Below are 14,648 nucleotides of genomic sequence, written 5' to 3'. Positions count from 1 at the left end.
GCAGAGGTAGTTTGGAGGAATACAGAAACATCCCCTGAGCATGGGGGAAGGTACTCGGGGAACCCTGGAGTTCAAGTTCAGAAGAAACAAGAGCAGCAACAAGAAAGGCACTTGTAAGGATACTGGTGAAAGAAAGGCAGAGAATAACTCAGACCCCCTACTCAGTGGAACAGCAGACCTGGCAAAAGCCAGCACGGAAAAAGTCTAAGATACTTGGTGCTTGCCTTTTTTTTTTTTTTTTTGGCTTCCTGTGTTACTGGTTGCCCCAGATCAGAGTCTAGTGGGTGAAACTTCAAATGCAGTAGAGACAGACTGAGTCAGGGTCCTCTTAAGCCACCTGAACATGTGCATCTACATGGCACCAGATGGAGGCATCCAAGAGTGCTGAAAGAGCAGAATGATCTTATTGCAGGTTCATTCTCTATCATCTCTGAAAGGTCAGAGTGATCCAGACAGTTGCTTCAGGACTAGGAAAAAAAGCTGTCATCAAGAAGGAAAAGGAAGATCTGGAGAACCATGTGCTAATCAGTCTCAGTTCAGAATCCACCAAGATTATGGAACAAATCTTCCTAGAACCTGCACCCACACACACAAACAAATGGATAACTGAGTATAGACATTACAGATTCACCAAGAGGACGTCACATTTGACCAACCTGGCAACTTGCTTTAAGGAAAAGACTAGTTTGGTGAGCAAGGGAAGAGCAGTGAATGTTGTTTAAGTTGATTTTAACAGCGACTGTGAAAGTTTTCCCAGAGTATTTTGTCAGAACTGAAGAAGGGGGCTACCAAGTGAGTAGACCGCTAACTAGACAACCAGGCTTTACGGGTTTTGACCAGCAGAACAAAGTCCAGCTGACAGACATTCACCAGTTGTGTCCTTCAGAGGGTCAGAGTTGGGACTGATATTGGTTAGTGTCCTCACAGCAAACCTGAGGGATTGGACTGAATGCACACTCAGCAAGGCTGCTGGTGACACCAAACGGGAGGTGAAACATGCAGATGAAACTGTACCCTGGAATGGCCCTAGGTGGTCAACCCAAGGGACATCATCCAAGGGCTAGGTTGAAAACCTCAAGAGGTTCAATAAATGCAAGTTCAAAGTCCTGTACTCAGCGTGGAATAATCTCATTATCCATACAGGCCGAGTGTCAACAGGCTAGGAAGCTGCCTTGCAGAGAAACTTCGGAGTCTAATAGCAGCTCTAAAATGAATCAGCAGGGTGTCCTACAGCGAAGAAAGCCAACTGCACCTATAAGTTCAGTAACTACAGCAAGAATATGAAAATGCACAGATTTAGTAACAGCCTTTGTTACTGAATAATGACATAAAACTGAAGATTACTATGAAAACAGGTATTTTTCTTCACTTCAAAATAGTGGGTAATATGTAACAAAGCCTTTATACCACTGATGTAAAAGGAGTGCTAAAACACCTTGGAAAGAGTAGAAACAGAGGCTGTAACTTACCAAGGATAGAGTGAAAGGAGGACAAGCAGCTACATTCAAGCCTTGTTACAGTTGAAGGTCAAGTGATTCCTCCCCTTAAATCCATGATACACTTGACAATATAGAAAAAGGTCATCTATAAAATTACCGTTCATATAGAGTGTACTGCTTCAGTTTACCACTTCTTTTACCAACACAGTTGACATGAAAAAGAATGCTCACTCTTTTCACTATGACACATTCAGCCACTTCTATTTCTGGACTAACTTCATCTTTGCTTATACTAGCGATGAGTCTTCAAAACAACTTTGTAACAGACTTGACAAAGGGCTTCATTGCCACTATTCAAATAATGAAGATCCTGTGCTGGTTGCGGCTCCTAAACAGACGAAGCTGATGTAAAGTTTGTTCTCCAGACTTTCAGATATGAATAAACAGAAGCTGGCACAAAGTAAGGGCTCATCAAAATCCTGATACAACATTTGCTATTTCTAAGCTATTAATAACAATTTAAACCAAATGGAGAGTGATTAGCTGACAGCATCTAAGGAAAAACTGATGGCCAATACAAAATTGAATTTTTAGCTTCTCAGTCTATTTAGTAATGAGGGAGAACAGACAGATATACTTTAGGTAACACATTAGGTATATGTATGGATTTTTGAGCAAACTGCTGAAAAATGAACCAAATGCAAACTGTCAGTTTGAGCATCATCTAAAACTCCATATCTGAGCTATTAATGTGGCCTATCTAATGGAATGTGTGTTCATTTGAAAACAGAAGTGATGCCAACACTAGACTCAAGTTTCAGAACTACTTTTGCTACTGTTATGGTGTATTTTTTTTTTCTTTACTGGCCCATGCTCTGTTCAATTGTTTTTACTGTTTGTTAGCAAAAACCTCATTACCACCATCTTATCAGTTAACAAGTCAGCTTGAGGATAAGCAAAGTACTACCTAGTTTCAATGTTAAAAGCAAATGTAAAAAAAACATTCAAATCAGAGGGTCAATCCGTCACCTGTGGAAAACAGGTATATGGTGTGTCGTCTTCACAGAAACAGATGCAACTGTTAAATTTCATCAGGCAAAAAAAAAAATATTCACGAGCTCAAGGATGCCAGTAATCTCTTCAGCTCAGGAGCTGATGCAAAGAGAAGTATTCTTCATTAAGCTACACTTGCTTGATGAATTTTGAAAGATTACAGTATTCAGAAGTCATCTATCCAGTACAATTCAGCAACAGTAAGTTCTGAAGAAGTGAGGAGAACACATATCATACGGGTCTGAGCAGCATGAGAAAAAGTCATTAAAACTACAGACAAACCTAGGAAATTTAGGCCAGTAAAATAAATTTCTATCCTTGCTACGTGCAAGAATACTACACTTAAAAGTGAATTTTCAATTCATAACTCAATTTTTTTAATTTGACCCTTATGAAAAACTATCACACTTATAAAAACTGGTAGGCCTTGGAAATAAGGAAGAATAAAACAAACATAAGAGTAGTTTACTAAACTTGATAAAACAAGGATTAACTCAATGCACAAAGGCATAAGTTATGAGTTCATGAAAGCTTTCCTACACATAAATTAGAATGCATATATTTATAAAAGTAGAAGCTCTTGTGAGATGAAAATCCAGCTCACCACATAGAAAAGCAATGCAAAAATGGAACAACAGGCATGTCATCTATCCGCAACTTTGTCAAACTGTTTAACTGTATGGAACTAACTCAGCGTGCACTTGAACCTCAATTCCAGTGATTTACTTATCCAAGTAGTCTTAACCTCTAAACTTCTATGATTAATTCTAATTACTTCTACAGATACATAGTGAGGAAATAACATTTCTGAATTGAGTAGAAATGCTTTCAAAACCAAGCTTGCTCAGATACTGCAAGAAAACCAATAATAACGCATTGCTATTTTGACACCTACACATTTCAGAAACATCTTAACTACAACCATTTAACTTCTGAAAACAGTTTATTGTTTTGCAAATTAGAGTGCTTAACAGCTTCTCAAATGAGTTTGTAAGCAGCATGTACTATTTTAATTAAGTTTCCTAAAAATTTCAAAATCAAGCAATCATCTGGTCAACACTCCCAAGCAGTTCCCACTACTACGCAGCCCTTCCCGATTCTCTTCCTAATCAGCGCTATTCAAACAAAAATGATCATTTGCACATTAATAACCATCTAGTATGACCCAAATGTTAATTATACTAGAAACAGTGTTTACCTCCATTTAAGAAAAGACGAGATATGTGAAAATTAATTGCAACAGGGACAAGGAATTGGAAATTATCAAACTCGAGATGAAATAAAATGAGCTAAGATTAAAAACTGCCATGGGAAATTTCAAAGTACGACAGCAGAAAAGTCTAGCAATTTACTACACATATGCCTTGAAAAAGGCATAAATGCAAAAACATTTGGACAGACAGCAAGTTGTCCAGACATTTATGTTTAATTTCATGTAGTAATACTGTATTACTAACTTACATTAATGTAACAATTAATGCAGTTTACAGTATGCAAGTATTGCAAAAGTTTCTAGAATAGACTGAATGATCAGAGATGGAAATAGATCACAGAATCATTAGGTTGGAAATGACCCATAGGATATTCTCCCTGGTCCTCCTTTTATTGTTAATGTATTTATAGAAAGGTTCTGTGTTATCTTTCACAGACTTCGCCAATCTGAATTCAAGTTGGGCCTTAGCCCTCCTGATTTTTCTCTCTGCACGATCTCACTTCCTCACTGCAGCCCACCCAAGACACCTGTCCCTTCTTCCAAAGTTCATCGACATTCCTCTTCTTTTTGAAGAGCCTCCTAGACTGCTTCCTTTCTGCTGTATTGTACTTCAGGCAGACATGCGGAAGATTAAAGTCTCCCACAAGGACATGATCTAGCGATTTTGAGACTTTTCCCAGTTGCTTATAGAAGAGCTCGTCAGCTTCTTCTTCTTGGCTCGGTGGTGTATAACAGACTCCCATCACAGTATCTTCATTCTTGTGGGCTCCTCTGATTTTCACCCACAGACACTCGATCCAGTCATCACTACAATTGAGCTTGAGGGTATCAAAGCACTCTCTAACGTAGAGGGCTACCCCATCATCTCTCCTACCCTTCCTGTCCCGCCTGAAGAGTTCATACCCTACTATAGCTACACATCAGTTATTCGAGTCGTCCCACCACATTTCTGTGATGGCAACTACGTCGTAGTCTCCTTGCCCTACAATAACTTCGAATTCCTCCTGCTTATTGCCCATGCTGTGTGCATTGGTGTAAATGCCCTTCAACTGGGCTGGTGAACCCTCAGGTCTCATAAAGGGAAGAGTGTTCATTCCCAATTGACTAGTTCTTGGATCCCAATTGACTAGTCCTTGGAAGGAATTCAGAAGCTGAATAAAAAGCAATATAATTTTGATAAAATAGAACAGTGTAAAATTAATTCAATCTATAACTGACTTCAAAGTTACTGCTGCCAGCTAGTGCAAAATATTTTATATATAGCTTCCACAAAGAAAATTGTTGTTTAAGGTGATGAAGTTCAGAATTAATCCAAAAATTAATATGGATAAACAAGACTATTACAAGAAAGACTGTGAAGACAAAAAAAACTCAAAACTTTTGGCTCACAAGAATTCACTTTTGATAATCTGGCAACTATTTTCTTTAGCAGTCTTGGTGCTACATCTAGGTTGGCCATCTTGAGGCAAGCGATAAGGTAGTTTTTGTCAACTGGAATAACAGAATCATGATGACACTTACTGAAATACATTCAGTAGTATGTTCTGAAGTATGTAACTCTGATGACAGCTGAAGAGTTTCAATAAAGAAACGGCTCATAAAGGTGACACTGTGAGGTGCTACTGTCACCCAGTCATGGACAAAAGGCCAATGAGATTTTTGGACGCATCAATTAAGTACTTTCCTTAGATATAAAACCAGAAAGCATTGCATGATGTGCCACTATTTCACAAGGGAAAGCCAGAGTGAGAGCTGCATGTTCAGCAAAGACAATGTTTCAAAGCAGAGCCCTGTGGATCTGTGGATTTATGGAAAACCACCGATCCAGTGATCTAAGCAGTCCTTTTTACTCCCACTCTTCCAGCCTGGAATTCATGGAAGTATACTGAACACAAACTGAAAGGCCTAAATTAATTGCTTCCAGAAACAAATGCAGATGTTGGATCTTTGTCACAGAATTCCTCTATATCAGCTCAGTGTTTGCTGAAGGTGGGGGGTATGTTGGTTTCAAGTTGGTTTTTTTTTTTTTTAAGAAGAAAAAACAAAAACAAATGTCCACGCTCATAGATCCCCCTAATGCCAAATTGGTTTTGAGAATAAAAGACTATTTACAGAACTCCTCAAATCAAAGTCTTTGAACAGCTTCTGTAAGTTACTACTTTTCTCACCCATAACCAATACTTTTCAGACCGAGTTTAAGAAAACCCTGTCTTGCTTGGAGGAAGAAACTGCAATTGGCAATGTTTCAAAGGACCAGATGAACAATATTTTAATCAGATACTAAAAGTTCAAACCAAATGAATCCACAGATTTTGGTTTTACATTCTTTTTTACAATTTTTGCTGTACAAGAAAGAATAAGTTGAACCAGGAGGGAGAGCAGAATATCACCGTAAATATTACAGGACCTCAAGAGGATAGCTAAAATTTGGAAACCAAAAATACATAAAAGTACAAAGACTACTGCTGTCATATAAACAGCTAAGATTCACTAGACTCCTGTTCCATGATTTTAAAGTAGCTTTCAAATGACTGTGGCAACAATTTCATTTTTCTGTCAGCTCTCCAGGTTGAATTAAAATTATCTAAAAATAAATAGACTTATTCAGGGATTCTTCAAATATTTCCATTTTCTCAAGTGCTTTGAGATATAAAATATACTTCTATTATGCCCAGTAAGCAATGTGTATACATTACTTAATACTGCCAATTTTATACAAAAAACACTATACCTCATCTTACAGTACTGCTTCAAATTTTAGGAATATATCATTAGTTCAATTTAATTACAACACAAAACAAAATGAATACATAGGTAATGAGTACCTTGAAGCTAGCAGCAGTAAATATTTGCATCTGCATTGGGTTACTGGGTACTGCAGCACTGGCAAGTAAGTTCAAACCACTGCTATTCAGATCTTTTCCTTCTTATATTGAACAGCAGTTATTGCCTCTCCTGACATCTACAGAATAGGCAATCCTCTTAGGAAAGGAGATTTATAAGCCGATAGACAGTTATTTCTTTTCCTGAAACAACGGCAGTCTTAAATTGGGCTATTGATACCTCAGATGTTGATGGAGTGCAAACATTCCTCTTCAAAGCCATAGCTATTTCACACACACTCTCTGGGAGGGCTACTGAGCGTGCTTGACTTAGAGTAACACCCAGCTGAAGAACACAGACAGTATTTTCATCAGCAAGTACCACAGGCAGCATGAGGACAATGAACAATTCAAGATTGAAAAGCTTTTGTTATTAACAGCAACAAGAGAGGACTTCAATGTCAGTGCTAGCAATGCACCAAGCTCATAAATCCCCAACATACAATAATTAATGCCTGAAGATGCATCAATAAGATCTATTTGAGCCTTCGGCTACTCTTCACAGAGACCTGAGGTGGGATTTTGTTTGGCTTTTCTTTTTGGAAGATTCATAGCTGGTGAGACAGCATTTAGCTTTTCCAGTACAGTAACACTCCTGCCAATCAGCATTCCAGAGCTATAAACTGACTCCAACCTTTCTTAAATCCCTCAAGAGCTGTGCTAGCTGGTCGTCGAATCTCAACACTGCAGGACTGGAAGAGGAAAATCCAGATCAAATCAGCACAGATGCTCTAGGTGAGGACCTTCCGTTACCTCGAGACAAACAATTTTATCATGTGAGCTACAGACTGTGCAAGTTTACCATTATTCAGAAGAAATATTTTTTTAAAAACAAGTAATCGTAGCTTCCCATCAGAGCTAAAAGACAGTTCCAAGGCTCTTAAGAAATAAAAAGCTGAACTACCCCAAATTTATATTACAATGGGATAGTATCACAGTAGTAGAGATTAGGCTACCAGTATACTACCTGCTGTCAGCAACAAAAACCCATAAACACCTCCATGTATTTTAGCTACTCAGGCTTGTGACATGGAGTAACACAACATGAAGGCTTCTAGCCAAAACTAGCATCACTTGGCCTTACAAGGCGTATATTCACTAAGACCAAATACAATGCAAGCAGTCAAGAATTTCTAATAGTGAAGAACTCCTACATTCTAAAGACTATTTTAAATCATCTGACAGGTGTAAGACGAGCTGTCAGTAAAACAGGCTTGCCAACAGTACTTCTTTTTAAGTTAAAATTCCTGCTTAAAAAAAAAAACACATTTCCTATTGTGAGTAATCTTCTTTAAGAAATCATATGCACTAGATTAGATTACATGGAAGTAAAAACACAGTAAGCTGTTCCATATTCTCAATGCTCATTTTCCATCCTCCTTTGTTTCTGCGTAGTCCAGAAAATCAGATTTACTTCCAAATTCTTTTCAAAGTTCTACCAGCTGAGACTGAGCCAAAATGAATAGAATTCTTATCAACAGATCAGTCTTCATTCAGACGTGTCAAATACTCAAGACTTTTTTGCAGACCATACTTTCTTCAGTCTGCACATGTCAACAGTTATAAACATCAGGTTGCACTTGGTTTTGAGGAAATAAATAGATTCGTCTTGAAAACACAAATGGACACACACAGAGGGGCTTGGAATTTACTCTGTACTCTGCTATTCCGATAGAATTTAGAAGAGAAGAAACCTAGCAACTCGAGTATCAGTATTAAAGAAACAGATTTCAAGGAGAAATCTTTGACTACTTGAAGGTCAGAATTCATTGTCACCAAGCTAGTTACAAATTTTTCACAGACAAATACCTAAGCAGGCTATGAACAATCAAGTGAATAAATTTCTTGCAAGACAATCTTGAAATCTTGCTCCTACATTAGAAGAAATCGTTAAATCTTGCAAGCTGAGTCTCAAATGTTCCAAAATATACAACCTCCATAAAACTACTGATTATTCTTTAGATATGTATCAAAGCCAAAAGCTGGAGTGGAATAAATTGTTCATTAATTCTTCAAACATTTTTAAAGGCAGCAGAAAATTACATAGGCAAATAGTCATCATTAAGCATGAATCACTAATGGGCAAGAATTTAAATTAAAGAAAAGCAGTGTCAGCTAATTAGAAAAAAGATTTTAAAGGAGATTTCTGGAAACCATTCTGCAGTGAACAGATTCAACCATCCTTACGTGAACAACTGCAGAAACCTCTAATCTGGAAAATTTTCTATAGCAGACTAAAAATCCAGAAGGAGACCTTGAAGAAATGTCAAATACACTCCAAGAATATCTTTTTTTCTGCCTTTAGTATTTGTGGAAAATACTCAAAAACCTAAATATTCTAGATGAAAAACTTTGAGAACAATACAAGCAAAGAAAAACTGACAATACACACTGGGGCCATAGGATGTTAATTGAAGCTAATTGAATTCTGCCTAGAACTTGCCGATATATCAAATAAAGGCAGCTACCAAGTTAAGATCTGCTGAATAGGATAATACACATGACTAAACATGAAGATATAAAGAATTAGGAATTACAATTTGACATAATAAGGATGACAATTATTTAATACATGGTGGGTTATATTATCTCAGGTAAAATTAAGAATGGTAAAGAATTTAAAAGGTTTTTGTTAACAAGTTTCACTTCTCATCCCTTTAACGGTGATGATGCAGACAGTTTTAAAAAAAAAAATTAAAATACTACACACACCCTACCACGCCTAGGGAGAAACAAAAATTCTAACCAGAAGTAGTTCACCAGTTTCTACATAGAAACCAAATGCCTGTATTTATACAGACAGGCCATACAGCCCTTAAGCATACGTTCACGCAAAATCTGTTTTCACAAGTTCGCTGCTCAGCAGGTAGCTTCTGCTGTTAACAACTGTTTTCTATTTAATTAACATACACAGCATTGCACCAAGGATAAGAATCTCCACATTCATTCTTCACTTTCCTTCTCATCCCCCCCCAGCTTTAGAGTTGTTACAGTTTTTCTTCCCAGAAATCTCTGACAACATAAGCTTGAGGATTATCATGCTTTAAGTTCTTTATTGCCATTGTCAAACTATGGTATAGAAAGAATAACCGTGAGATTTTCTTCAAAGGTCCGTAAATTTGTCCATAGAAAGACTATTTCTAATGCAAGCAATGTTTGCATTTTGGGTTTTACTTTGGATAGGCCAACAAGGAAGCTATCCGATAAAAAACACAACAGGCAGACAAATAACGTGAAGTACTGGAAATCCTTCAGAACTTGGGATCATTTGCAAGACTGGACAAGGAAAGAAGAAACCGATAGGGAAAAGTTGCTATAATAGTTTGCAAACAGTCCAATAAAGCAACAGCTCCTCTTGAGGACTACAGTCCCGCATACTTTTTGTCCCCTTGGCATCTTGCTCTTCAGAACTGATGCTGATATTTCCATAGGACTAGAGCTTAAACTCTAGAATTCAGACTTCAGGTGAGCTTCAGGTTTATATGCTGAAGAATCTGTGATGATTGACTGTATATGGGAATTTACCAAAGTATAATTACTGTCTATTTTGAACAGTTGCAAAGGCCAGTTTCACATTAGGGACATTCTCACAGCAAAAGTTTACTCTCTTTTTCCTTTTCACTGCATTTTCCCCTTTGATATTCAAGCACACAAACTATCAACTCTCAGGCAGCCAGCAGCTCTGATAAATTGTTTCACACAGGCAGATGCACTCTCCTCCTCCTACTGCTCTTACATCTGCATCTCCTAGGCCAGTACAATACAAACAAAAAATGATCTTCTGTTGCTGCTGGAATCAGGACTACTTAACAAAAGGAGAATTAAGGAGAAGATGGAGAAGTTAAGACCTCGCCTGTCTAAAACACACAGGTGATTCATAGGATATTCATATCATGCAAATGATTCATAAAAACTGAAGCACACAGTGTTCACCTAGCCACAAAATACACCTTTCTGTGAGCAGACAAATGACAGACCTCAGCATAGAAATTGTAATCAACCATGGGTACGCACTCAGCTCGTTCTAAGTCAGCAGAAAGGAAGCTGCCCGATTTCCACTAAGTGGAAGAGGAGAAACTCAGTTCAGCCCACTCAAGTCACATGGTAGCCCTAACATAAATAATTGAAACTGGTTTTACATTGGCAGTTCCTAGAAATGTGAATACATGAAGAAGTTAGACTAGTTGACAAAAAAGCACAACTGAATAGTCATGAAAAATTCACAGAAATTTGATGACAAACAAAAAAAGGACAATACATGGCCAGCCAGCAGAATAAAAACTCTTAATTGCAGAATGCTGAGACTATGTAGGAAAAAAAAAAATAATCAAAGACTAAAAAGGACAAGAAATCCAGTCTACTAATTTCATTGTGAACAGCAATGTCGTCTCCCCACACCCCAAACCAGACATATTAGATAGCTTTATAAAAAATACTTAGAAACCAAGATTTTATTTGCCAGTATTTCCAGACACAATAAATGCTGATTACATTGAAGACTTCTCAGACTCATCAGCAATACTACAGCAAATCTTTAAAGCCCTTTTACATTCACTAGAGTAGTACTTCCAAACAATTAACTATTTTTAAATTTCAGTGGATTAATTTATTTCTTTAAGTACAGACATTGAGACTGAGAGCATGTTGCATTTAAATCCAGCCAAGTGTGACAAAGAATGTCTTGGTTTTACAGTTTTTCAGAATGAAACTTCTGCACTCTGGACAGACCATAATAAAACCTACACAATTATTAATGATGAAAAAATGTAACAGGGAAAAAAAAGGTCCACATCAAACAGGTGGATATAAATTTAAAGGAGCTTTGGGTAGCCTTATCAAGTCACTTTAAACACAACATTTGTGCAACAAATTCCAGTTTGGATTTCCAAAGGTTAAACAGAAGCACTGAGCACTCTTCCTAACTTTCAACTTCATGGAAAAATAATAATAAAAAAAGACATTCAAGTTCACATTTGGATCAAAAGTAGTAATACGCAAACAATAAGTTGAGCTCTATAGAAAACAGCAATCCTGTTCTGCTAACAGCTTAAAAAACCTGTATTTTTTAAAAATAAGGACAAATCTATCATGTTTTGAGCTCCTTTGTGAGAAAAAATGCTAGAAAACAAAAAAAGAATAATAAAACTGAAAAAAATCAGTTTTCTATTTAAACAGTCATTTTCATAGGTAAATGTTACATTTTCAGCATTCTGTAATAAATTCTTTTCCAATATTGCTGGATATTATTTCTTAATTCTCTGGAAGAAATAGAGCAGATCCACTCACATGTTAAATTTCATGACTACACTCTTAGAACTAATGACTTCAAAAAAAAGGTTCTCCATCTGGTTTAACTGGTATATGTTTTCACCCTAATATGAAAAAGGTTTGACAAAACTAAATAAAATAGCCATATCAAGATACAGGCTTGCATCAGTAACTGAAAAAAGTAGATACAAGTTTAGAATCTGTTATTTGTTGAACTGCACAGCAGACCAGAGAAATCTGAAGCATGATATGTAATTTAAGGCAGAAAAATTATTTCTTGAAAGAGTTCACTTATTCTTTCAGTTAACTGCAAGCTTGATGCTAACAATTTTCTGCATAGTTGCACAGGGAAAATCAGTATAACATTAGGTATGGCAGATATGTATTAAACTTCACTAAATTACTTAAGTTTCTTCAAATACTCAGGTGCTTATTACTTTGCCAATTTTTTTCAGAAGCTGTCAGGCACTCCATGAAAAACAGCTAATGTATTTAACACAACATTTCTGAAGGTATAAAGTTGAAAGTAGCAACTTAAGCTTTTTTACAATTCAGAATTCATACCTGAATAGAAGCAAAGAGACAAACAGGTCACCATAAAAAAAGGTTAATGGGTGACACAACACTTAAAAAGGTAATATGATGGAACTGTTTTGCAAATTCAGCTGTGCATTAGTTGCGGGTCCCAGTATTTGAGTAATACAATCACTTTTTAAATTTAAATTAAATCTGATACTTTCAAAGCCACTTTTAAAATTCTTTGCTTCAATTCCTATAGAATTACTTTCAGCAATCCTTCTGAAATATTTTCAGCTTCTCGGAAGATACCAGTACCCTTACAGCAATGGGGACTAGACATGCCTGAGAAGCCACACCACACAGTCAGACCATGGTTAACAATTCACCAACACACTACTGCTTAAGTACTTGCTACTTCGTCTTCTCTCTCATTCCAACAAGGCAGCCTTCTGCTTTGCCAGCAAAAATATACACAGTAATGAAGAAACTCAATCAGGGAACTGATTCAACTGAAAAATAAACATGAAAATTGTGGCTTTTCAGCCACACCAGTCTCCCAGAGCAGACCGAGACCAAAGAATGAACACCAATCAGGTATCTCCCTTAACAGCATTTATTTCCACTTCCATCTCTTGCCTCATTATACTCACCATCAGAGTAAACAACCACAGAAGAGGTGGCTGGGTTACAGTGAAAGAACCATTAGTGGATCTACAGCTTGAGAGGCCATAATCAGTAAATTCAGAAATATAACAATTTGCTCTGCTTTTTTTTTTTTGAGACTCTACTTTTTTTTTAATTCTGAGAAGCCTCTACTATTATTTAACGGTATTAAATAGTAATTTTGGATATATTTTGCCCTCTCTTCTAAACTGATGCTTGTTCAAACAATACTTTCTAAGCACTGAATGTAAAAGTACATGCCAGATAGCTCTAAAAGATTTTTATCCATCTGAAAAAGCATCCACTTAGATCTGAAACAGGTTTTTCTGTTTTTACGCCACTGAAACTGAATTTCAAAGTTGACCCCAATGAGTTCTCATAACTGTCTGTGAAAACTAATCCTACAAATGGTGCCAACAGGTTTGCAGGCAAGAACAATAAAGACAAAAAATAAGCACAAAATGCCAATACTGAGGACACCAAGTGGAGGGCAACATTTAACATTCTAAATACAACTGAATTTCTGCCAAAGGAAACAAGGTCCTACCACATCTTTGCCCGAATGTCCTGTTAAATTTTTGTTCTCCATCTTGTTTCAATCAAGCTTAAAAAACAGTAGCAATTGGGGGATACACACAGAGAGAACGCTTGACAAGAACATAGTTGCTAAACACCTCACTGGGCAATCAGTGACTACACAACGGTAATTTAGTAAGTCAACTCTTGTCCAACAAGGATGCTTTAAGGAAAACTTGTTTACTGTAGAAACACAGAAAATACCAGGCTTCCTTAGTTCAGCTGGATGGAAAACTGATCTAAATTCCAGCTCTTTTCAAGGTGGTATCACGCTGAGAGCGCAAAAGTAAGCTTAAGAGAAGTAAAAAATAAGGCCCTTTACCCACTTGGTTATTCCACTTTCCAATACCCAGAGAAAACTCAATAATAAATAGATTGGACTTGTGCTAATACCTAAAGGGATTCTTATGGACACCTGTTTAATAGCTACAGACAAATTAAGTGGTCCACCAGGACTGTGAAGGAACAGAAAGATATGGAATATGCAATGACAAAGTAGTAACATATGTGCATACTAAGTGCTCCCTTTGCTCTAAAATATATCCAGAGTAGATAGATCCGATCAAAGAGTCAAAATTCCTGAACTACACTTTGTACTAACCTCCTCTGCAGGTTCACAGCCATCTGGATGGTCTGCTAGCACTGGTGACAAAATCCCAATACATTGCAGTAGAGCGCTGGTGGTAGGAATCGTAGAGCAACAGATTGGCCTAGGCCATTCTGACATGAACGCAGAAGCACAAAAGGTCTTCCATCCACAAGGTCTTAAGGCTGTCCTAGAACAAGAGAAATTCAATTAAGTTCCCCATGCAACTGTTGCAGAGCTTGAGGTGGAACGGGAAAGGGAGGAAAGTTTTCCAGCATTTAAGACTTAAAAATCCTGTGCAAGGGAGAAGTAGCCAAAAGACTGCTTCTAAAATGAGGCAGCGAACTGAGACTGTGAGGAAAACAACATATGCAGGGTAGAGTGGAGAGGTGGAACAAGTTATCAAAATTTTTTAGCCTCTCGGATGATATGATTTAAGTGGGAGGACT

The 14,648-nt window shown here is 37.2% G+C and overlaps 1 protein-coding gene across 1 annotated transcript in view; it reads right to left on the bottom strand.

Annotated features, from left to right (window-relative positions):
- Positions 1 to 14,648, bottom strand: part of GALNT1 (polypeptide N-acetylgalactosaminyltransferase 1) — an 87,583-nt gene that overhangs the window by 48,649 nt on the left and 24,286 nt on the right. The window contains exon 2 of the mRNA XM_069853392.1: positions 14,215 to 14,389. The gene's annotated coding sequence lies outside the window, so the exon portion shown is untranslated. The remainder of the gene's footprint in view (positions 1 to 14,214; positions 14,390 to 14,648) is intronic.

This window comes from Phaenicophaeus curvirostris, chromosome 3 (assembly GCF_032191515.1).
Source record: "Phaenicophaeus curvirostris isolate KB17595 chromosome 3, BPBGC_Pcur_1.0, whole genome shotgun sequence".
In the NCBI taxonomy this organism is placed as follows: domain Eukaryota; kingdom Metazoa; phylum Chordata; class Aves; order Cuculiformes; family Cuculidae; genus Phaenicophaeus; species Phaenicophaeus curvirostris.
Note: the sequence above shows the minus strand (reverse complement) of the source record. Positions and strands in the feature narration are given on the sequence as shown.